The 27,442-nt window shown below is 34.8% G+C and overlaps 1 long non-coding RNA gene across 1 annotated transcript; it reads left to right on the forward strand.

Annotated features, from left to right (window-relative positions):
• The first annotated feature begins 1,035 nt into the window (after positions 1 to 1,035).
• Positions 1,036 to 27,442, forward strand: LOC127881889 (uncharacterized). Its single transcript, XR_008050333.1, has 3 exons — positions 1,036 to 1,170; positions 16,672 to 17,400; positions 21,523 to 27,442. It is a non-coding gene; the product is annotated as an uncharacterized LOC127881889 (long non-coding RNA).

Raw genomic sequence — 27,442 nt, forward strand, 5'->3', positions numbered from 1 at the left:
ACATTACTTTTACTTGTTTTGTCTTTAGAATTACTTTTGTCTTTAGAACTAATTTGCGCTTTCTCCTTCGGAGTGGCCTTTTCTTTTGCATTTAGTTTCTCATTAAACGTTTCTTCATCAGAGAAACCATAAAACGAGTCCTCCGACTCCTCTGGATGCAACGAAACTTCGTCTCGTTTAGAGCCCATTTTCCCAATTTTAAATGTCAATAAATTGGCAAAAACACTATAACACTGAGATTAATCAATGCTAATATAAACTGGGACTACGTCCTCAGTTGGCTCCACAATATATTGATGTACAAATTGTTTATTTTGTCTCACCTTGTTCGTCGAACGCCAGAACATAAAATGAAAAATGTGCTTAGTGCTTCCGGTGTACTCGATTGGGAGTACTTCGGGTAGACTCGATTTTCTCGTTGTACTGGCGAATTAATCGATTAGTTCGAACGACTCCGAACATAATGCTATTGTATACATGTGAAGCCGAAGGCATTTACGAAAAATAATATGCTCCAAGCTGGTAGACAATGATGTATAAAGCTTAACTAGTACATAGGTTGGGCAATATGTTGCAGTTTGCACAGAAATCTTGGCCTCTTTATATATAAATCCTTACTTAATCTGAAGCACACACATTTTTTAATATCAAAATATTTGATCATATATCCTGGTTAGTTGTATGTGAGTTCAATTCATTGCTTTTATTTATACTGGCCATAATTCAAATCAAAAATGTGAAATGTCATGCAAATTGTTCGGACCATTGATCTTGAAAAAGACATGAGGCTACAAGCTAAAATATTTAAAATGCAACTGAAGAAAGAAGTATTTGTATGAAGCCTTAATAATAAAATTAATGTGAATATTAAAAAGCAGTGCAATTCTTGTTTTAACTTGTTATGCTTTGGCCTGTAATGTCATCATTTGAATCAAAATCAAACTGTATGTAAATTTAACTAAGTGTTAAATTATTTATCAAAGTATAAAGATGATGATAATTTTTGTATTATTTATTCAGAGTTTATGATGGGAGGACACCTGTGGTCAGCCAAGGAAAAAAGTTCTGTGAGCAGCCGGATTGGAACTGAACCCAGACACTGGACCCTTCTGCACAGGTTGAAATGACTGTGGCTGGAATAGTTAAGAATTGCAAGCCAAATCTTGCCAGGTAAGATGAGGTTGATATCAACAACAGTCAGTGCCTCATTGACATGCAGCGCTTAAACAGATTGCATGCCCAACTGAGTTTAAAAATTGCATATTTATGCTACCCATATATATATATATATATGGGAAGCATATAGTAGCCAGTTTGTCCTTCCTTTCTTTTTTTAATTCAGTCACACTTTTGTTACAATTTCTCATAGCGCCTTCAATATTTTACCAATCTCTTACATATTTGGCATGTAGGTACCTTGCATGGACCTCTACCTTTTTATTAGGTTTGAGGTGACTGGGGTCAAGGTCACCGAGGCTAATAATATATTTTCTCAAGGTCACACTTTGGGTACAGTTTCTCATAGCGCCTGCAATATTTGAGCGATCTCTTATATATTTGGCATGATGAACATAAGGGGAGCATTCATCGTTTTAATGATACTTGTTTACTATTATCGCCAAGCATAGTCTTTTGTCTGTTGTATGTTGCCTTTCATATGTTGGTGTTTTGGCTTTTGTCATCTTCTTTGGAACAATTGGAGAGAACCTGAAAAAAACCCTGACAGATTTGTTAAGTCCTAATAGAATTGAGAAGGAATTCACATTTGATAATGTATCAGTATGGGGTAATTTTGCATAGGACAGTGTAATTTTAGACATATATTAATTGCAGTGAATAGCAACTTTGTCTTAGAAAATAATATTTCCAAGAGTGGCGCAGCAACGATTTAGCCAATGAATAACAATTTCCTTTGCCTGACACTATTCTCTTATCAAAAGAACATATATCTATCATATTTAACCCATATTCGTTATGCTGCTTAAACATTTTTGTTTTTTATATGTTACTGATCCTGCCCAAAGGAAGTCATGAAAGTGTTGTTCTATTGTTTTCATGGTGTCTATTCTTGGTGTTGGTAGTGATACAAATAAATGAGCAAGTAAAGGTAGAAACAATTGTTATCTTTCCTAGCAGTTTAATATTTTTGCAATTGCAATGCCTTATTGAACTTTTAATGCTTTTGATTTTGTTTTCAACATTTTTCTTTACCATGTTGTCTAAATTAATATCAAACACTATCACAAGAAATTGAAAGGCAGTAGATCTCCATGTCAGTTTGTATTTAGTGTTATTGGTCGACTTGCACTATATTTGATAGAGCCTATCCAAATCAAATTAGTTTTTCATATAGTTATATTAAGTCCTGAGTATCTTGAAAATTCACGAAGCATGTCTAACATGCAGTTAAGAGATGTTTCTGATCTGTATGATGATTTTTTGTATTTACTAAAAAGTAAATATTTTTTGGAGGAGTCGAAATTATGACATCATGATAAAATGTTTTAAATGAAAAAATGCCGCCTTTGTTTGGACTAGAATCTGGATCCTTTGGAAGCAAAGTCTAACAGGCTTTCACACGACCATTTAGATTTTAGCAATGAACTGTATTTTTTTAAGAGCTATAATAGTACTCAATGAAAAGCGATTTATTGATTACTTTTGATTGACAATTATTTATTAACAAAGCAATATTATTGAGTGTTATTTTATTGTTTTAATAAAATGTTTATTCTATTTTTTGAAAAGTTGACATTAAAGAAAAGCCATTTTGCCAAACTGTGATAATACCCTACAATAATTCAAACAAATGATAAACATTTAGTTTTTGCTTTTTCCCCCAAAAAAGTGCTAACATTTATGGAATGGGTATCGTGTGAAGTTTTTGAATAGGATAAATAATTATTCAGACATAAATTGCATTAAACAGTATGTGATGTGTTCAACCCCAGTGGGAGTTCAAAAACTGCACTTTTTCATCACAGCAACTTTGTTGTTGTGGTCTTGTAATACAAACTCTTTTCCACAAACAGTGAGAAATATTTAGATGTATGTGACGTCTATTTGAAGTTAAGATTGTTTCTGTATAATATGGAACAGATAAGCAATAATGTTGATATAATATCATATATTACACCTCAGAGATATTGGTCCTTCTATATCTATATGACCGGTTTCAGTCTGTAAAATGCGATAGAGAAACCTAAGAGTATATGGACCGGTCACTATTTTTTGTATATGGACCGTTCAGGGTTACACACCACTAAATGTGCACTGTGCCGAAGCGCTTTATTGAACAGCATTGACACTATTTCATCTTTAACAAGAGTTAAAAAAAAATTAATTTAGAATAAACGACACGCTAACCTCAATGCCAACGTTAATCCAATGCTTATAACAATAAAGTCAGAACGATATTCACTTCCATTTTCTATTCTTCCATCCCTTTATCAAAACTTATTTCAAATCACACTATTTTATTGTATTGCTATCGAAGTTTACATTATGTATGATAAAAGTACAATCTGAAATACGTTTTGCATTCTTTAGATGCCTTAAACAAAAAAGTAACTGTTTAAAAAAAACACGTCGGACATGTCCTTAACATCCAGAGAATTTAGCTCCAACTGGAATGTTTCCTCAGAGAAACTACGTCACCCGATATACGTCATCGTTTGCGCATTCAGTTGCATGAAAAACAAAAGTACGGAAAGCCGGTATGGTAAACACTGTACAATAATACAGGGGACACTCTTCGGTGTAATATAAGAAAAAGTAAACTCCACTTCGGTCCCAATGACATTATAGTGACCAGCCAGGCAGCCAAAAACTGTATATGGACCTCAGCCTACGGCTTCGGTCCATAAACGGTATGTGGCTGCCTGGCTGGTCACTATAATGCCATAGGGACCTCAGTTAGGTTTACTATTTCTTAAATATTCTTAGTTGTATCTGTTTCTTGCATGCTGGTCTCAAGAAGTTTGGTCTTTTGTATGTGCTTTCTTGAACATAACAGCTTGATAAGAAATCATTAAGGTTGTTCCTGGTGAACAGACAGTAATATAATTATGTATAATTACATGTGAATATGAACACATCCTGTTTTGTTCAAGATAAATGTGAATAATTTACAATATGTGATGTAAACAAATGTATAAAGTTGAAAACCTGATCATGTTTACTCAGTCCTCATAGACTCATTAGAAGTTTGCATGTTATTTATTTTATGTTTTCTTTGACCAATTTTAGTCCTTGAAAGTTACCTGCTGAAACCAATGATATCACAGGGGTGTGATTTTTCGATGAATTTCCACTAATCTGATTTAGTTGTCATTTCTGAAATTTCTGTAAAACCCGAGGCATATTTCATAAGCAGCCTGAAAAAATGTTTTGTCAATTTCTCCATCGACTTTTTCTCAATCTTACAATCAGATTCAGTCTTTGATTTTTTTTGTTATTTTTCGCTGATTTGTCTGCAAATGGCATCATTTTGAAGATATTTAAGTTATAGAAAGAAAGAACTACTCTTACGGAATCTCATTGATTGACAAAACAGTGAACAACAAATTAAATTAATATTCATCTTAACATTTGCTTTGGGGTGGGGGTTACTTTAATTCCAAAATGGTGATGGCAGAAAAGGTTTCTTATAAGAAATACTGGAAATTTTGTACTTCATTTGATCTGCCATATTAAAATCTGTTGATCAGTGTCACGGAACGGCTCACTGTTATTTCATATTAAAAATATTAATAGTTTTTATGGCATAGCTTTCATGGCACCTAAAGTTGACAGATGTTTTGATAGTTTTTCGAAAATGTGTTGGCTGTTTGTTTGCTTATATTGCAAATGGCTGAATAAAAATAAGATAATCCAGAGAACGATCAACTCTCACCAAATCTTAGAGAATGACAAATCAGTAGAAAACTAATTTAAATGGGAATGGCTAGAAACAAGCACAAATATATATGTACCAGTATATATAATTATATGAAAGCAATTCCCGTTTCGGAATGGTCAGGGGACATTAATATCATGGCAAGGCGAAGTGTATTCCATTAAAATTGACTGCAGATCCTGTTGGGTCTTCTTGAATGCTTTGAGCATTTATGAGTACCAGGAGGGTTATTTAGCTGGGATTATTGCAATTATCACGTAAGATCCACTTGAAAAAGTAATTCATTTATCAAAAATGAAAGATTGCCAGCAATGTTCACATTGATCGAAGAAAAAAAGACAAACATTTAGAAATTCAACTCTTTGGTTAGTGGCACTAGGGTGTGTTTATTTTTATTCTGACTGAAGAGGTTTGTCACCCTGTTTTGCATATCAAGTTGGCAGACACAATTTTACAACCCTCTGACTTTTCTTAAATCACAACTAAGAAAACCTTTGAACAATTTTGACATGAAGTAAAACAACTAACAAAGTTGAGAGGAATGACAGAGTTCAAGAATCATTCCATAAGTTTGTTAAGACACATATATTTGGCATTCATCACAAATTATTACAACACATTTTTATTTTAATGAATGCTAAAATGTATGATCAGCAACCTGTTTTCTATATATCATGCTGATATTATAATTGAGTTGACTGGTTATTTGTAACTACTTAACTAGGTGTTATTATTCTCAGGGTCAGTGTTTTAAGGGTATAATTCTAATCAACCAAAATATTGAATATAATGTAAATGCCCCTTAGTTTTTGGACACTAAAAGTTTTTGGACACCCTATTATTGAGCCAAAATAATTATATCTTGTGACTCCAATTGTTTAGACACCCACATTTTTCCCCAATAACTAATGATTACACTTGTGCTTTACAACCTTATAATGGTCATAAAATGCCCGGGGACTGTTACATTTTCGTTATTTCGGTAAATAGGTATGTATACTGCTAATAGACTTTTGCTTTATGTATGCTGCTAATAGACTATTGTTTTATGTATGCTGCTAATAGACTATTGCTTTATGTATACTGCTAATAGACTATTGCTTTATGTATACTGCTAATAGACTATTGCTTTATGTATACTGCTAATAGACTATTGCTTTAGCTGATAAGTAATGAAGTGATCATTGTAAGGGAACAATAAGTAATGAAGTGATCATTGTGAGGGAACAATAAGTTCTGATTAAGGCATTTGCGCTTTTGGTTTGAATCACTTCAGGAAAAACTTCATGATGTCTATTATAAGTACCAAATATGTTAAGTTTATTGATTATGAAAATTAGTGTCAAATTAAAAATTTATTTTACAGTTTTTCAAATTTATGCTAATCATCACATCATCGTGCTCTGTTGTCTGTCGGAAGCTAGTATGTTACATATATGCACAGGACTATCATATTCATATGCAAAAGGTATATTTTCAGAGTGTCTTTAACTATTTGGACTTTTTTTCAGACAAAAATAAAACAAAAAATTAAGTCTCAGAAAAATATTACAGTGCAGTACATGCACAATAATATAAAATTCTGACTAGGCAAATATTTTGAAATTTTTGTTTAGAAAATGTCATGAAAAGTGCAATTTCTTTTAATCAAGCCATGATGTTCTATAAATTGAAAAACAATAGATAAAATACAGATACCATTTTAATTATCTTATATTCATGTCACCTAATCACTTGAATGATTGTTATATCACCTGACGTGCATGATAACATGTTAGGACGACCACATGACAATTTGGGTAGTCGTTCCCATTTATCTTGAACATGTCCAGGGTCAGATAGTTTACATTATAAATATATATTTCTTACTGAGATAGTTACAATAAATCAGCTAAGTTGCATACTCAATATCAAACAGTCTTTGGACTATGATTTTACATACTCTGCATTTATTCTGGTGTGTATGTCACCAGTACAATTACAATAAAGGGCCAGTAAATAAAATGACAATAAGGACTTTGTTTGAAAACACATTTATTTTGTGTGTTTTGTTGTAACTATATTTCAATTTTTTTTTTCAAGTACATCTTGTCAATTGCAAATCAAATAATTTGAAGTAATGACTTCTTAACATTGTTCATCTGTGAGAGGTTGGGGGAAGCTGGACTGCAACACCAAATAGTATAACATCATTTATTTAAAAAGAAGGTATGCAGTCATAATACAACACAATACAAATACATTCAAAATCAATCCCACATAATTCAATCTTAAATTAAATCTGGAAAAACATAAGGAATTAACAAAATGTAAATGGAAACACTTTATTTTAGAAGAAGCAGTAATTTACAATTATTATAAGTATACAGGCTTTATTTCCAAACTGATTTATCATTAAAACTGACCTATAATTAGAATAAATTATTATATTACCATAAGGGAGATAAATATTTAAAACAATTTAACCCATTTATGCCTAGCGTCTAGAAAAAAGGCCCCGGCTAACAGCGTAGACCCAGATGAGACGCGGCATGATGTGGCGTCTCATCAGGGTCTGCGCTGTTTGCTTAAAGGAATTTCTGTAAGAAATATTCTAAATATAGATGTAAATATACTTGACATCCCTAATTTTGGAAATAAATTGATCCAATTTAGAAGGATGGGAGAGTCCACTAGGCATTAATGGGTTAAAGGGAACATAGTGTAGTTAAGCAGTTTCTTCCCTGCGACACCAAATCAGTTTTAGTTTTACTCTTATAGTTGTAAAACAATGCCAACAAATTAAGTGGTAATCGGGTCATCATATATAGTTTAAGTTAATTAGATAAATCAGATTTCGAACATGGGGTCCAAAAAAATGGATTTCTTTTCACTGATTTTGGCATGTATTGAAGTTTTTCATTAAATGCTTAATATTGATAAATGTACACATTGGATCTAAAAAGCTCCAGTAAAAAAAATGAATAAATTTAAAGAAAGAAAAAATTAGCTGCAAAACAAGCGTACATCAAATTAAGTTAAAACAAACTTAGTATTATATATTTCCGTATGTAAAATATTGTTGTTGTTGAAAAGAATAGTAAAGAAAAAGACAACGAAAATGTCTGATGCTTGTATTATAAAATGTGCATCAATTGACTGATCCCAGAAAAGCACCCAAACAACGCTGGTCCATTAAATCAACCAATGATAGCTTACTTTAAATAATAACGGTTGATACGGTGTGTGATTTCGAAAGGATTATAAATCGAAAGGATTATAAATGGGTCATGTATATTTGTACCAGCAGATTAGTGGTTTTTTTCCAAAAAGTTGCTTTTTCCGGGATACATATATTGAGTATCAGTACCGGGATACATATATTGAGTATCAGTACCGGGATACATATATTGAGTATCAGTACCGGGATACATATATTGAGTATCAGTACTGGGATACATATATTGAGTATCAGTACCGGGATACATATATTGAGTATCAGTACCGGGATACATTTATTGAGTATCAGTACTTATGCTTTAAGCCCAAAAGTGCTTATCTTTAATTAATGTGATTTTCAGTTTTAGCCTGTCTTTTTTTATATTTTCCAGTTTTTTTTTCCCACTTTTTGGGAAGATCGCCCATGGCTTGGGAATTGGGAATTTTATCGGCATTTTCATGAAATTGGGAAAGTAAATTCATTAGCCTTTTTTTTCCACACGAAAAGTCCACTGATTAGGGAAATACTAAATTTGATATAACTCTTTATAATCATTCCAATTAAAAGAACAAAATCATATAATGCTTTGTTAAATGTAATTGAATTATAATTGAGATAAAATACGCATAAGACACTTCTTTTTTTTTTATGCCCCCCTTCGAAGAAGAGGGGGTATATTGCTTTGCTCATGTCTGTCGGTCCGTCCACCATATGGTTTCCGGATGATAACTCAAGAAAGCTTAGGCCTAGGATCATGAAACTTCATAGGAACATTGATCATGACTCGCAGATGACCCCTATTGATTTTGAGGTCACTTGGTCAAAGGTCAAGGTCACAGGTGAAGGTCACAGTTACTGGAAATAGGCATTTTAAGGATTTAGCATGGTTCAAACAAGGGAAACAAGTACCGTTAATGCATGTTCTTTTTGTTACAGCATTTGCCTCCCTTGCAATTTATTAAAATTTTACCAAATGTAAGGCTAACTGCATTTTTGTAATGAAATTAAGGTTGCATTAGTTATGCCCCCTTTCGAAGAAAAACTCAACACATTGAAATGGTTCACCACCACCACCACCGCCGCCGCCACCGCCGCCGCCGCCACCACCGCCGCCACCACCACCACCACCACCACCACCACCACCACCGTTGTTCACAGTGACAAAAAACGTATTCACACAATGGCTGCTACTACAACTTATAGCCCATATAGGGGGCATGCATGTTCTACAAACAGCACTTGTTTTTTTGGAAATTGGGAATTTTTTTCGCCACATATTGGGAAAAACGCATACTTTTTGGGATTGGGAACATAGCCGAATATCGGCTATAAAATCGGGCCAAAAACCCCCTGTTTTCAATAAATCTGTATCTGTCCCAAGCAGTTAATATTTTGTATGTTAATCCTATGATTGGCTTCAATAAGTTTAAAATTACAGCTCTTGGATCTTATCTGATCTTGCACCAAAATTGCTTGATATATATAGGAGACGTTAATGAGGCATGTGGAGAACATGTGTCCCAATGATATCTTGGCCGAATTCTAAACTGGGTCATGTGAGCTCAAAAAGTAGTTCACAAGGTCAGATTTAAGAAAAAGATTGTGAACACTTGTTTATTGAAATGGACGGAGAACTCCTATCAGTTTTGAGATCACATGTTAGAGGGGTCAAGATCACAGTGGCTTGTTACTTGAAAACTGTTCTCACTCTAGACCATATTGTTTAAGCATGATGTCAGTAGAAATCGCTTTTATTTACAATCAGGAAAGTAAGTATGCTGAGTACTTTAGAAGAATGAAAAGCATTTTACGTTCACAACTCAGAGGTCAGAATCAATGGAGCAATAGGATAAAAGTTGAAAAATCAACAATTAGACATAAACTTTTCATTCATGATGACAGTAAAACAAAATAAAAATGTAATAACTTTAACATTAGTTGACCCATCCAAACCTAATAACTAATGCATCCAACATATTTGTTGTCAATGTTATTCACTCAAATTCACTAAGTTCTACTACCACTAAGGCAGATTGCAATATTCACACTAGTAAATCAGAGCATTGACTAAACCTAAAACATCAGTTTTAAATATTGTTTTATTGTGAAAATACAGAGCTCAAGCAGGGGATTGAACCCGCGATCTCCAGAGTGGTATTCAGACACTTTAACTGCGTCACTTAAGAGCTAGTCCAACAGCAAGGCTGTTGGAAGTGACCTTAAATCACTACATCCCCCCCCTTTTAATGTTTCAAGGCCCCTAACACTTGCTACAAGTGTCGACCGCTACACAAGCAGCTCCCTGAAATCATTACACAAAGATTTATTCTAGTTTATACAATGGAAATAGTCAGATCTTCTTCTTATCTTGTGGTCGTCTTCTGGTCATCCTAGTCTGTGCAGCTCACGTCTCATCACGCTCGGTGTCGTCTAACGATGTTTCACAACAACAATTTGTTGATGTTAGACTTTATATTATTATCATAGTAATAACATATACATGTATGTAACAATTTAACAATTTAACATTTCATGTAACAATTTGTTGATGTTAGACTTTATATTATTATCATAGTAATAACATATGTGTAACAATTTGACATTTCATTTATTAAAACACTGAACACATTTGGCATGTAAAACAATCTGGTTTACAGTTTTTATCTACAAGCTTTATTATCTTAGCTTCTTTGCCGCAGTTGAAAGTAATCAATAAGCATGTGACAGTTTGCAAAGTTACACTGTTTACTGCTATCATACAATTGAAGTCCATTTAAAGGTTCACTTGGTTGCTGTTCAGTTCGAAATTACTTATTGTTTGACTGTTTTTAATAACATTTAGTGCATGTTTTCTGGGATATTTATTGTAAGAAATAAACTGCAACATTAATATTTCAATAGATTTTAGGTTGTAAAATCTTGTTTATTGAATGTGCATTATAAAAAATGGCTGCTTTCTCTGTGCCTAAAGTTCCTGGAGATTCTGATGTCGTTAAATATTATTGTTGTACAATCTGTAAAGAACGGTCTGCAAAAGTAGATGCAGAGTTTTACTGTAAAAAATGTCTGCAGTGTTTATGTGGAACATGTATTCACTCCCATAGACAGCATGGTCTGTGGCTTTATAAAAAATCTCCTTATGGAAAGAATCAAATAATGAAGTTGCCACTTTCTAAGAATATGGAGAATTCTCTTATAACATGTTCGATACACAAGGATGAAATATTGACAATGTTGTGCTATGACCATGGTAAACTGTGCTGCTCTAGATGTGTTGAGAGTAATCACAGGTAAGCTGTGTTCATATCAGGGAAAATAATGGCATTACTGGTATATAATGCAATTACTATTGTCAATATTCAGTCATTTGGATTATTGTGAGCAGTTATATATGTAATTCTTTTCAAATCATTACATGTTTGTGATTTGTTGGTCGGTTTTTATTTGTCAATTTGTGTTCAGTTAGAGGGAACGGTTCCAGAAATGCCTTTTCTCTGCCTGCCTGTTAAATGTCTGCTCCCTATATTCCATAAATGAAAGATAAATCACACTTGACGGTTGAATGTTTTAGACTGCATTTTTAGCTCACCTGATCTTTACCTGTGTTTTTTCAGGGTTATCTCACTTTGGTGTTCGTTTGGTTAGTCATATGTCATCAATAGTTAACTTGTGAAAGCTACAGAGGCCACATTTGTTGTCCAATATTCATAGAACTTGGTCTAAACCTTTGTTCCAATGAAATATCAGAGGTAACTGGGGTCTGTGAGAGCTTAAAAAACTACATCACAAGGTCAAATTGATGAAAAAGTTTGTGAACTCTTATGAAATGAAATCCAATTCTTTTGAAACATGTTGCCTTATGGAAGGACAGTTTTCCTCATATAGCTATAGTGAAACCTTGCAAACACCCTAGAAGTCACATTTGGAGCTCACCTGAGTGCAGCATGCTCATAGTGAACTTTTTTGATCACCTGTTGTCCATCTTGTGTTGTGCATTGTCCATCATCAACATTTGCCCTTGTGTTGTACATTGTCCATCATCAACATTTGCCCTTGTGTTGTGCATTGTCCATCATCAACATTTGCCCTTGTGTTGTGCATTGTCCATCATCAACATTTGCCCTTGTGTTGTGCATTGTCCATCATCAACATTTGCCCTTGTGTTGTGCATTGTCCATCATCAACATTTGCCCGTTGGATACTTGAGAGACGCATTTATTATCAAATCTTTATGACACATGGTCAGAACATTTGTCCTAACGTTACCTCAACCAAGTTTTAAACTGTGTCATGCAAGGTAAAAAAAACTAAGTTACTAGGTTACATTAAAGAAAAAGCTTGTGAACACTCTAGAGGCAAAATATATGGCCCACTTTTTATGAAACTTGTATAGAACATTTGTCCAAATGGTGTATCTTCTGCTTTTAAAACTGGATCATGTGTGGTAAAAAAACTAGATCGGTAGGTCAAATTAAAGAAAACGCCTTTGAACACTTTAGAGGCCACATTGATTGTCCAATGAAACTTAATTAGAACATTTGTCCCATTGAAATCTTATCCAGATTCAAAACTTGGTCATATGGAGCAGACCTCCTGAAAGCTTCAAAAAAGTATCAGACATTTGGTCCGGGAACAATTCAAAACTTGCCTGGAAAAACTTAACTTTGCCAGACCAATAAAGTATATACATGTGTACATATTTTATTATTGTCTACATCAAGCATCATAAAATTATACAATTTGTTTTCAAATAAATACTTAACTACAACCTGACTTTATGCATAGTTTTTGTAAAAACTAAATGATTTGTATATATGAGTCACATTACTCATATATGTATTGTACAATCTTCATGGAACTTTGTAATAATATTTGTTCCAACGATATAAGCGGAGTTTGAAACTTGATCACGTGCGGTTAAAACCTAGGTCACTAGGTCACTAGGTCACTTGGTAAAATTAAAGAACACTCTTGTAGATCAAAATCTTCATCAAACTTGTCCCAGTGATATCTCAGACTAGATCAAACTGGGTAATATATGGTGAAAAACTAGGTGACTATGTCTAATTGAAAAAAAAATCTTGTTAACACAGGTTACGTTTATTGTACAATCCTCATACAATTTTGTGAAAGCATTTGTCGCAATGATATCTAGAATGGATGATTGTTTTACACTATAAAACTGGGTCAAGTACGGTAAAAATACTCCGTAAAATTTAAGAAAAAGCCTGTCAATACTCCAGAGGCCACATTTATTGCTCAGTCTTTATGAAACTTGATCAGAAGTCCAAATGATATTTCAGCCAAAGTCAAAACTTTGTATATAACGAGGTTAAATTGAAGGAAAAGATTGTGAACACTCTGTAGGCCACATTTATTGTCCAATCCCTTTGAAACATGGTCATAACAACATTTGTCCAAATGACATCACAGCTGAGTTCGAAACTAGGAACTAGAAGTTATTTTAGTTTCCTCAATCTTCTGTTAACTTTCTCAGAAAATTTATTCGAGTTGTTTCTTCACATTATACAATATTATTTTAGTTAATTGTAAAACATTTCTGCAATGAGGTCGGGGATGGGGGGAGCACTTTTCCTTATGTAGCTATAGTGAAACCATTTCAACACTCTACAAGTCACATATGTGACCCACTCATCATGAAACTTGCTTGAAACATTAAAAAATTGTGTTGTTATGATATTAATGTACTGGCTTGGGGAATGAATGTGGTTTGTTAAAAAACAAGGCTTTATTTAAGAGGTTGGGATTGTTTTTAGCTCACCTGAGCACAAAGTGCTTTATATATGTAAGCTATTAGGATCACCCTATGTTCAACCTCAATTGTAGTTTTGTGGGGGCGTGTGGTGTGAGGTTTGCGTCATCAACTTTTAGCTTGTAACCACTCTAGAGGCTACATTTCTTTATCCAATCTAGATGAAGCTAGGCTAGAATGTTTATCTACATGATATTTAGTCTGAGTATGAAGCTGGGTCACGTGCGTCTAAAAACTAGGTCACCAGGTCAGTTTTTAGATAAACCTTGTCACCACTCTAGAGGCCATGTCATGACTCAATCTTGATGAAACTTGGGCACAATGTATAGCTAGTAAATATCTAGGCAAAAATTGAATCAGGGTCACATGAGTTCAAAATTAAAAAAAAGGTCACCTGGTCATATCTTAGAAAAACCTTATTAACACTCCAAAGGCCATATTTATGACTGAGTCTTGATGAAACTTATTAATGAATGTTTATTTAGACAATATCTGGACCAAGATCGAATTTAGGTCATGTGCAAACAGAAACATGGTCATGAGGTCAAATCTTAGAAAAAACTTTCAGGGACTTATTATGCCCCCCTTTGAAGAAGAGGGGGTATATTGCTTTGCTCATGTCGGTCTGTCGGTCGGTCTGTCGGTCCGTCCACCAGGTGGTTGTCAGATGATAACTCAAGAACGCTTGGGCCTAGGATCATGAAACTTCATAGGTACATTGATCATGACTCGCAGATGACCCCTATTGATTTTGAGGTCACTAAGTCAAAGGTCAAGGTCACAGGTGAAGGCCACAGTTACTGGAAATAGGCATTTTAAGGATTTAGCATGGTTTAAACAAGGGAAACAACTACTGTTTATGCATGTACTGTTTGTTACAGCATTTGCCTCCCTTGTAATTTATTTAAATTTTACCAAATGTAAGGCTAACTGCATTTTTGTAATGCATTGTATCCACCACCACCACCACCACCACCACCACCACCACCACCACCACCACCACCACCACCACCACCACCACCACCACCACCACCACACAATGGCTGCTACTTCAACTTAAAGCCCATATAGGGGGGCATGCATGTTTTACAAACAGCCATTGTTGATCTTTTTTTTAAAGTATGAACACACTATAATGTGAAGTTGGAAAAAGACTTAAATCTTAGAATTAACTTTGTTTTGTCAACAATTCTTTTATGCAGTGTTACATATGCTGTATTTATTTATGTTGACAATTCATAAGTAAATTAGATTTTTTTCCAATATAAATGCATCATTTACAATGCTTTGCCACAAAACTGGATGTTATATTAATTTTTGTTAAATCCAGAAATATTGAAATTGTGTCCATTTGGTATAAACACAGTTGAAAAATATAGTTAAAGTGATACAAAACACAATCACTGATATAAGAAGTCATGGAAAAGTGTTTATGATACTAAAAGTATATACAGATTATTACGAAAATACATTCAGAACATGAAATAAGCATTTTGTTTGAAAATTTCTTTAAAATTAAATCAATTAGAAGTTTCAGGCCTTTTTCCAAAGTCACAAAATACAGTGTTTATGCATTATATTGCTGTGCATGATAAGATATGTAGATCTCTGGAAGCTAATCTAGTGAAATATGAAGGCTACCTGAGGGTCTAATGCATTTTGTCAGGTTGTTCTGGTCTGTTGATCTTTCAGGAAGTCATTGGCCCATTCTCTTTTCCCATTTTCCAAAGAATAAGGTCACAAGGTCAACTATCAGAAAAACATTGGAACCAGTTTAGAGACCACATTTATGACTCAATCTTGACAAAACTTGGTCAGAATGTTTATCTTGTTACCAGTCTAGAATATCTATGCCCAGTCTGAATGTTTATCTTGCTACCAGTCTAGAATATCTATGCCCAGTCTGAATGTTTATCTTGTTACCAGTCTAGAATATGTATGCCAAGTCTGAATGTTTATCTTGTTACCAGTCTAGAATATCTATGCCAAGTCTGAATGTTTATCTTGTTACCAGTCTAGAATATCTATGCCAAGTCTGAATGTTTATCTTGTTACCAGTCTAGAATATCTATGCCAAGTCTGAATGTTTATCTTGTTACCAGTCTAGAATATCTATGCCAAGTCCGAATGTTTATCTTGTTACCAGTCTAGAATATATATGCCAAGTCCGAATGTTTATCTTGTTACCAGTCTAGAATATATATGCCAAGTCTGAATGTTTATCTTGTTACCAGTCTAGAATATATATGCCAAGTCTGAATCTGGGTCTTCCGGGTCTTGAATCTAGATCATCAGGTTATATCTGAAAACATTCTTACCACTCTAGGGACTAAATTTATGATTCAAGCTTGATGAAGCCTAATCAGAATGTTTATCTTGACAATATCTTGGCCAAGTTTGAATCTGGATCAAGTTTTTCCAAAAACTAGGTAACTAGGTCACATGCAAAGCAAATAACTTGTAACCCCTATTTAGGCCACAGTTATGACTCAATCTTGATGCATGTTCAGAATGTTTATCTTGACAATATAATTTTTATAGGCCTTATTTGACTTTGGGTCAAGTGGGGTAGCAAACTAGATCACCAGTTTAAAACTTCCACAATGATTGTCTATGAACTAAGGTGAGTTAGTATACACCCAAACACACATCTTTAGGCATGAGTTGTCTTTCCCCAGGAATTAACTGTATGTATGCAAAATTTGGTTACAAGTATGAAAAGTTTTTTTAGATATGAATATTTCTTAAACATTAACCATGATTTTCTGAGTATTAAATGACATTTTGATTGGTGTGTTTCAGTCCATGCTTTGAAGTGACCCCAATACCTCTAGCTGTCAAAGGGCAGTCAAATGACTTCAAGAACCTGTCTTTGAGAATGCAAAATACTCTTTCACGAATAAAACAGTTCAGACCTACCAGGAGGACAAAATAAAGTCTCTAAAGATTTCGTACAATGAACATGTGAAAGACATTGTTTCATCTCCATGTAGCAATACAGAAAGTACTGGGTACGCGGGAACTCTCTTTTATAGCCAGTATAAAATGTCAGGAAAAAATACAACAGTCTGAAACATATTTGAAAGATAACTTTTCAAACCGTGTGTTCACTGTCAAAGAGAAATCTGAGTACTACGAGCAAATGCCAAGTGATTCATACCATAGCTGGATCACAGGGATATGTGTCCTCCCTGGACAGGTCCTGGTTGTAGATCGGGAACATAAAAAAGTCATTCTGCTGGACCAGCAGTGCCAGGTGAGTCACTGTGGTGTGTCTGATTATCCAATGGGCATGTGTGAGATCACATCCAGTGAGGTGGCAGTGACTGTGAATCGTTGTGTCCAGTTTATCACAGTCACCCAGAGCCAGCTGGTGACAGGAAGAAAGCTTCAGTTTCAACATAGATGTTACGGTATTGCCATTCACAAAGGTGACCTGTTCATTTGCTCGGGGAATGCACTGTTCAAAGTACTCATTGAGTGGAAAAATGATCCATCAACTGTATGAGGATAGATCCGGTGCTGTTTACGGTAAGAATCATGGTGGATTCAGCCTGATCTCATTAGGAATATGTATAACAAAGTATATATGTGTTCATTGATTGCTACAATATCCATAGAGATTTTCACTATGATTGATTTATGAACATGAGTAAGAAAGTATTTTGACTGTCACTGGAGATAGAAACTGAGTTCCTGGGAAAGACAATGCTGACCTGGTCTGCATTTTTGTTTGCTTTTCAAATTTCTGTACAATATGTTTTATAATTTAAAACAACAAAAACATCATTTAAAATAGATACTCTTTAGGCTAAAGTGTTCGAGAGTCTGACAAACTTAAGTCACTATTTTAATTTGTTCTTTTTAAGAAACAGGTACAGGGTTTTCTTACCTTTTTATTCTCCCCGAATAATTTTGGGGAGCATTTAGTTGCCAATTCGTCCTTCCTTCCTTACTTTCGTCACACTTTTGTTACAGTTTCTCATAGTGCCTTCAATATTTTACCGATCTCTTACATAGTTGGCATGTAGGTACCCTGCATGGACCTCTACCTTTTGATGAGGTTAGAGGTCACAAGGGCAAAGGTCAAGGTCACAGAGGCTTATAAAAGATTTTCTCAAGGTCACATGTTCAATAAAATAGTTAAAACATTCAGCAACTTATGTTGATGCAACTATAAACATTCAAAGTCCAGGGGAGCATCCATTGTTTTCAACAATACTTCTTGTTTATTCCTGGGGGAATGTTCCAGCTTAATTGTAAAAAAAACTTTGAAGCTGGTTTTCAGGGTAGGCATGTTATACATCTTTGTTTGAATAGCCATCGACTGTGAGACAGACAAGTTCGATGAAGAGAGGAAAATTCTTGATTTAAAGTCCGACACTTTAACTTAAGAGCTCATGAATGCCTGTGACACATGACTTGATTATTTCTCGCTGAAATAACGTCCTTTTTACTTGAAACCGAAAATTTGCTCTCACAATCTTGCAAGGACTAAAGGGATGCATAATTAATTTATTTTTGAGATGAAAAGTGGGACTATTTTATATTTATCTTTTTTTCATAATGTTTTGAAAAACACCCCATGTATTAAACTTAAGCTGCATCAGGCACATTAACCAATTTACTAAAGGTGAGTAACATAATCATTTATACATGGAATCGCTGTTGTGTAGTGGACATGGTGTCCGCATAGAATGGGAGGGCACAGATTTGATCATCACTGTGGGACATTCTTTAGATCTCCCCAAAATACACATAGTACTGGTTCTACCCAGGAACAGGTCTCAAGATAATTTCAACAAGTCATCAGCTTTTGATGCAAGCGCTTCAAAATAAATAGGATGAAAATTTTTTATGTGGAATGTTTTTCATTACATTTAAATTTCATATGATTGCTGCATAGCGCTGAGAAAAGTTGAAGACATTTTATTGGACATTGTTAAGGACAACAGCGGCTCCTATTCTTTTATTTTGAATTTTGAACACACTCAAACATTTCAAATAAAAAATAAAGGGTTTACTCTAGCAACTTATTGCCTTGAACTTTCAGTATATTTTATAAATATAGGTGCCAAACAGCATTGATTCAAATCGTTTGACATCTACTTCTTGATATTTAAACCGAATGGTATACTTCTGCATCGGGCCTTTAAATCTTGAATACTTTTCTGCCTTCATTTTGGGTCTCAGGCAACACTAGGTGCCTGTGCAAAACCCACAGCTTCCTTGAGTTTCCAAGTGTCTTCACTTCACTGCGAAGGTAGCGCAGACGACGGGTTAGCTCTGCCATCGATGACCGCCTCAGCATTCTGGCTCCGACTTGCAAAAATATAGCACCCGACCTGTAGTTCTCTTCTTCCTCCATGGTGCATATAAGTAACATACACATTTCAAATAATGACATTCTTCACCCTAGTAATTAACAAGTAAAGGGTGTATACTAAATAGCTTGGAATAATTGACCTCTGGAATTGCTTTTGTTTGCATAAGGTTTAAAATCGCATCAACAATTTTTCAGTTATATTGCAACTCAAAGTTATTATTAATCACTAGGCCACAGAGCCACCCCCCCCCCAACAAAACCTGAAATATAGTTAACATAATTTCAAGGCTGACTGGTTATAGAGATCAATAGGATTTAGCGGGTGAAACAATTCAATTAAGGTCGGCATAATGTCAATTATTCCTGACTATATAACTTTATGATGTAGTACTAAATCCAAGAAAAGCAACCTCATAACCAAAATAAAATCCTAAACAAAACCAATTCGTACCACAGAATGTATAGAAATGCAGATTGATTTCAAAACAGTAGGTATTTAAGAGGCAGAAGACTGGTCCGAGCTTAATTTTATTTTCTCTTTGAATTCAAGCCTCCTCTGAAGGTTCAAAGTAAATTCCTAATAAAATGTTTATCATCTACTACACAGTTTTACTTTCTTCATCATTAACACAGATAAACCATCAAAACTGTCAACAACTGTGACATTAGATTGAACCTTGAAACTTTTTTTTATAATAACCGTTTTCTGTATTTTTTTTAACGGAACCATGACAGTTATTGGCAAAGTTATGGGTCTTGGACTTTCATTTTCACTATAATAACCGTTTTCCTGAGTTTCTTATGGCAACTCTTTCAGATATTAAGCTGATTATTATGCACGCGGTAGGGTGGCATATGGCAATTGGACTGTCTGTTCATCTGTCCGGCATTTAATTATCCAGACTTTTTACAAATGCTTTAAGATATTGACCTGATATTTGGTGTGTGAGTCTACCTACAAGACTTTTGGATGAAGTATGACTTTCGTTCCGGTCCATTGATTTTTGGTGAAGTTATGGGCCTTGGACTTTGACAAAGAAACTTGCCGGTTCAAAGTAATGAATAATTGTCTATATCACCTCTTTAATTGCTTCCAACATTACTTGTTTTTCACAAATTATATACGTCAGCAATATTCAGGCCTACGACCTCCTGTATTGTTTGCTTCTATTCGCTGCGTCTCTTTCCTTGGCCAATCAAAAAAGTGTTACATCAACTATCGATAGATGAAGCATTCAGGATCAGAAGGGGGAATTGACTGATAAGGGATTTGTGTACAAGGCCATAACAAAACTTACCTATAGGGGCTTATCTCAACTGGCGCGTAAAATAGCGCTAATCCCCTTGTTTATCAGTGACAATAAAACACATCTCTTTGATATTGAGGGGAAGTGTACTATGACCCTTTCATGAGAGAAAAATTACAGTAGGGCCATAATTATTATAATTCATAACTTGACAGCCAGCTGGGGGGGGGGGGAGCCCAATGTAATCACATTTTTACATGTGTAGGAAATCTATAATTGTTTCATATAGTTAAATTCATATGTACTTGTTGATTGAACTGTGTAATTGTTTCCATCAGTGTTATTCATTTCTAAATCAGCAGTAGCCTTTGGACATGTCAAACATATACAGCAGTAGCCTTTGGACATGTCAAACATATACAGCAGTAGCCTTTGGACATGTCAAACATATACAGCAGTAGCCTTTGGACATGTCAAACATATACAGCAGTAGCCTTTGGACATGTCAAACATATACAGCAGTAGTCTTTGGACATGTCAAACATATACAGCAGTAGCCTTTGGGCATGTCAAACATATACAGCAGTAGCCTTTGGACATGTCAAACATATACAGCAGTAGCCTTTGGACATGTCAAACATATACAGCAGTAGCCTTTGGACATGTCAAACATATACAGCAGTAGCCTTTGGACATGTCAAACATATACAGCAGTAGCCTTTGGGCATGTCAAACATATACAGCAGTAGCCTTTGGACATGTCAAACATATACAGCAGTAGCCTTTGGACATGTCAAACATATACAGCAGTAGCCTTTGGACATGTCAAACATATACAGCAGTAGCCTTTGGACATGTCAAACATATACAGCAGTAGCCTTTGGACATGTCAAACATATACACAATAAAATGGTACAGAACCTGCATGTCACACTTAACTATGAATTATGGATTTTATGCAGCTAGGTCAAATGTGTCATTGTCTATTTATAACAACACATACATAGATAATATCACTAAAGTCTGTTTATTAAGATTAATAAGCATTTACATTAATTTTGATGTTACTCTGTTTTGCAGTACGTGAGTGTGCTGTGAGTCCCACGGAGGACAAGCTGCACATTATCAACTGGTACAAGCTGCAGTACGTGAGTGTGCTGTGAGTCCCACGGGGGGCAAGCTGCACATTATCAACTGGTACAAGCTCCTCACTGTGAGTCTCATGGGGGACAAGCTGCACATTATCAACTGGTACAAGCCCCTCACTCTGGCCAGGGATTGACAGTGAGGGGAGAATTAAGCTGGCCACTCTAGCCACTGAAAGGGATGGAGTGTGGTTTCCATACTCAGTCTGCTACAGCAGCACCACATCGCCCATAATTGTAGGGCAGCTGGGGAAAAATATAATCCTTGTGTTCAGAGTGGAATAGTGTGAACATGCATGAAATGGTTGTTGTAATCTGTGATTAACATTACCATTTTAATTTAGTGTTTTGTATTAGAATGTCTTTTGTGATGAATTACAAACTGAACATGTTGGAATGATTTCAGATACTTTTTTGTTTTTAGCTCACCTGAGCACAACGTGCTCATGGTGAGCTTTTGTGATCGCCTTTTGTCCGTCGTGCATTGTCGGTTGTGCGTTGTGCCGCGTCAAGATTTGCCTTGTTAACTCTCTAGAGGCCACATTTATTGTCCAATCTTCATGAAATTCGGTCAGAAGATTGGTCTCAATGATATCTTGGACGAGTTTGAAAATGGTTACATTTGCTTGAAAAACATGGCTGCCAAGGGGCGGGGCATTTTTTTCTTATATGGCAATATATGGCTATAGTAAAATCTTGTTAACACTCTAAAGGCCACATTTATTGTCTGATCTTCATGAAACTTGGTCAGAAGATTCATCCCAACAATATCTTGGACAAGTTCGAAAATGATGCCGGTTGGTTGAAAAACATGGCCGCCAGGGGGCGGGGCATTTTTCTTATATGGCTATAGTAAAACCTTGTGTAAACTCTAGAGGCCACTTTTATTTTCCGATCTTCATGAAACTTTCTCAGAAGATTTGTCCCAATGATATCTTTAAAGAATTAAAAAACGGTAACCTTTGCTTGAAAAACATGGCTGCCAAGGGGTGGGGCATTTTTCCTTATATGGCTATATATGGCTATTGTAAAACCTTGTTAACACTCTAGAGGCGACATTTATTTTCCAATCTTTATGAATTATGGTCAGAAGATTTGTCTTATTGATATCTTGGATGATTCAGGAAATGGTTACGTTTGCTTGAAAAACATGGCTGCCAAGGGGCGGGGCATTTTTCCTTATATGGCTATAGTAAAATCTTGTTAACATTTTAGAGGCCACATTTATAGTCTGATCTTTATGAAACTAGGTCAGAAGATTCATCCCAATAATATCTTGGATGATGCCGGTTGGTTGCAAAACATGGCAAACACGGGGTGGGGCATTTTTCCTTATATGGCTATAGTAAAACCTTGTTAACACTCTAGAGGTCACATTTATTTTCCGATAATCATGAAACTTGGTCAAAAGATTTATCCCAATGATATCTTGGATGAGTTCGAAAATGGTTTTGGTTGCTTAAAAACATGGCCACCTGCGGCAGGGCATTTTTCCTTATATGGCTACATATGGCTATAGTTAAAACTTGTTAACACTCTGGAGGCCACATTTATTTTCCAATCTTCACAAAATTTGGTAAGAAGATTGGTCTCAATGATATCTTGGACGAGTTCGAAAATAAATATGTTTGCTTGAAAAAAATGGCTTCCAAGGGGCGGGGCAGTTTTTCCTTATATGGCTTTAGTAAAATCTTGTTAACACTCTAGTTTTGTTTTTTGTCTCTAAAATATACAAAATCTTGGTGTAAATGGTTTGTTTTGTTGAATCTAATTTTTTTTAACTAAATCTAATGACTTTATAGTTCTTTCCCAATAATATGACCAATCTCCAAGCATCGACTAATATAACAACTTCCTTTGAACTGATATAAAAATATATATCAAGCAACATTATATCAGACAGATATCAATGCAGGGTATGATAAAATCAATTATTTGTTTTTACCCTTACTTGTTACATTTCAGTTTTCAAAACATGGATGAGTTCGAAAATGGTTTTGGTTGCTTAAAAACATGGCCACCTGCGGCAGGGCATTTTTCCTTATATGGCTACATATGGCTATAGTTAAAACTTGTTAACACTCTGGAGGCCACATTTATTTTCCAATCTTCACAAAATTTGGTCAGAAGATTGGTCTCAATGATATCTTGGATGAGTTTGAAAATTATTATGTTTGCTTGAAAAACATTGCTTCCAAGAGGCAGGGCATTTTTCCTTATATGGCTATAGTAAAATCTTGTTAACACTCTTGAGGCCTTATTTTCTGTCCGATCTTCATGAAACTTGGTCATCCTGATAATATCTTGGAAGAGTTTAAAATTGATGCCGGTTTGTTGAAAAGTATGACTGCCAGGGAGCTGGGTATTTTTCCTCATATGGCTATAGTCAAACCTTGTTTACACTCTAGTGGCCACATTTATTTTCCGATCTTCATGAAACTTGGTCAGAACATTTGTCCCAATAATATCTTGTTATCTCAGGTGAGCGACTTTGGGCCTTTTAGGCCCTCTTGTTTACTCATACTTTTATTTGAATGTAATATTAAAGTGTTTATAAAACATCGTGAACTAATAAACAGTGCGTAAGTTGTAACTTTCATGGAAATTACTTTTGTATTTGATAGTTAAGTGGCAAGTTATCATGCACTCAAGAGTGTGTCAAGGGACAAAAACAATTTTAATTTCAAAGGTTATGTTTGTTCAATATACATTTTACATTAACTAATGCTATTTTTAGGTGGCCATTACTACATACATGTTAGGAAATAATATCGATCAATCGCAAAACTTGATGTTATATAAGTACTTTTTTTATTAATAAAGATGTTTTATTATCTTATTTAAAAAGACTTTGATACAAGATCAAAGTTAGATTGACTGAAAGGATAGAAAATAATGTAAATTTATATGATGTTAAAGGCTGATGGTGGCTAAGAATTGTCCATTTTTAAGTTGATTATTATGCTTGAAGTTTTATTGATCAGAATTTACTAAATCAGACAATTTATAATGTATGCATTCTGATTGAGGCATTCACATATTTTAACAATATTTGTGCTTGGTTCTGAAACACAAATAACAGATTAATTTTAGTTTGTCTTTTGCTAAAGAAAAATACCTGTACTTACTTTTTATGTTCCCCGAAAATTTTCGGGGAGCATATAGTTGCCAATTTTTCCTTTCTTACTTCCTTCTTCACACTTTTGTTACAGTTTCTCATGGCGCCTTCAATATTTTACCGATTTCTTACATATTTGGCATGTAGGTACCTTGCATGGACCTCTACCTTTTGATGAGGTTTTAAATTACAGTGGGATCAAGGTCAAGTTCACCGAGGCTAATGATAGATTTTCTCAATGTCAAACAAGGTGAGCATTTATCGTTTTTAACGATGCTTGTTTTGGGTCAGTTTTCATCCACAAAGCGTTCATTACCACATAACTGTATTATTCATTTATAGTATTGCCTCATATGCTACACAATTGTGATATGGCATGAGAAGATGACTGGTAATATATACATGTTTGTTTAACCCAGTATGGGATGTATTCAGTTTTATGTTCCTTATTAGCTTGTCATTATTTATTTGCTTTGTTGATGTGCACTTTATATTGTACATTAAATACCGGGGAATAAGCGAAAAAATGGACAACAAATAAGCCCACTGTTGAAAATAAATCTATTGAACATAATCCATATTCATATTTCATTGTGCCTTTAATATGTCTTTTAGGAGTTTAAAAAGTAACACATCTGGTGAATTTTCTGTGAATCTGACATTTACGAAAAATTTGGTATGTAGCAAATGCATAGTACAGCTGTTCCCATTTGCGGAGCATTCTAAGGATGTGAATCCAACTATAATTATTAATAAATCAACGTGACACCTTTCTCCGTTTAGACTTGAATATTTGCTATTGCCGCCAAGGTCTTCACTTGATTTGGCTTCATATCTTGGATATTGATTACCGGTTTAAATTATAAATGTGTTATCAAATTAATTACTGTAAAGATTGTTTCACTGAAATACTCTTTACATACTTTTATTTGATTTAAATGCAGATATATTAAGTTGTATTGATCTTTAAAAGACAGTGTCAGTTTAGTCAATTGTCCGAGTTTTTTATAATTATCTACAGCTCTGTTCGAATGAAATTGAGGAACACACTATTATATGCAGACATAAAGGCCATCACCTCTGCCTAAAACATGCTCAAGTTTTGCCCCTATGCTGTCCTGTCTGATGGGAGCGACTACCTTTCTTAAGCTCACATCAACCTCCAAAATTCTGCACACATAACAACTGTTTTAATTAGAACCTGGGCATCATACAAATACCTGTAGAACATGTAATATTTAATCAAAACAAGAAATATTTAATGTTTAGTCATATGAGAAAAGACAATGTCAGATTGAACTAGGTCAAAAAAGGGATTGTGTTGTTAACTCACCTAAGCATGAAGTGCTCCTTGTGAGCTATTGTGGTCACCCTATTTCTGGTGTGGCCTGTGGTAAACTGTGGCCTCTGGGTCATGTGTGTCCAAAAACTAGGCCACCATGTCAAATTGTAGGAAAACCTTGTTATCACTCTAGAGGCGAAATTTATTATTCAATCTTGATGAAACTTGGTCAGAAAGTTTATATGGACAATATATAGGAAGAGTTTGAATATGGGTCATGTGTATTTAAAAACAAGGAAAACAGGTCAAATCTTAGGAAAATCTTGTTTTCACTCTGGAGGCCTTAATTATTTATAATTTCATCTTGATCAGTATGTTTATCTTTACGTTATCTAGGCTTAGTTGGAATCTGGTAAACATCATCCAAAAACTAAATCACAAGGTAAAATCTTAGTTAAAACTTGTTATCCATCTAAAGGCCCCATTTATGACTCAATCTTGATGCATTTTGGTCAGAATGTCTATCTTGACCGTGTCTAGTCAATCTTGATGCATTTTGGTCAGAATGTCTATCTTGACCATGTCTAGGCTAAGTTTGAATCTTTGTCAATTGAATATAAAATCTGGGTCTTTAAACCCGTCTGTAGATCTGCCGTGGAATCATATGGAATTCTATGGAAATCGTTAGATGGAATTCCGTGGAGTATTGGCACTAACTTTCCATCCGATTCCATGCAATCAATGGAAAAGTGAAAAAAAAACAAGGGAGGGACTTGATATGGGATGGAATTCCATAAAATGCCGTGGAATTCCATAGAATTTCGTGGCATTCCATATAATGCCGTGGAATTCCATAGAATGCCGTGGAATTCCATAGAATGCCGTGGAATTCCATAGAATGCCGTGGAATTCCATAGAACGCCGTGGAATTCCATAGAACGCCATGGAATTCCATAGAATGCTGTGGAATTCCATAGAATGCCGTGGAATTCCATAGAATTATATGGAATTCCGTGAAAAGCTATGGAATTTAATAAAAAGCTGGAATAAAATAGAAAAAAACAGATTAAAGATCAAAGGCATTTCATTGATTTTGATAAACAAATGTGAATGTAACTAAAGGTTTCATCATAGAAGTTAAACAAGAACAAGATCTGGCATCAATCATTAACCACACACATGCAGTCACAGTACATATTCAAAAATGAGTGGTTTTACATTTTCATAAAGTACCAACTCTCTTAACCACAGGCATGCATGCACACATTCAAAAACACATCCATAAACATGCACGCATATACAGGTGAGAAAAGAAAAACTTATAAAAGGCACAATATAAAACATAGAAGTAGAATTTTACATTTCTCTTATGACAAGTATACTTCCTTTCTCACATATGTTCATAAACACACACAATTACATGCACTGTCACACATCACGCACAATTGTTCTAGA

This window comes from Dreissena polymorpha, chromosome 5 (assembly GCF_020536995.1).
Source record: "Dreissena polymorpha isolate Duluth1 chromosome 5, UMN_Dpol_1.0, whole genome shotgun sequence".
Taxonomy (NCBI): domain Eukaryota; kingdom Metazoa; phylum Mollusca; class Bivalvia; order Myida; family Dreissenidae; genus Dreissena; species Dreissena polymorpha.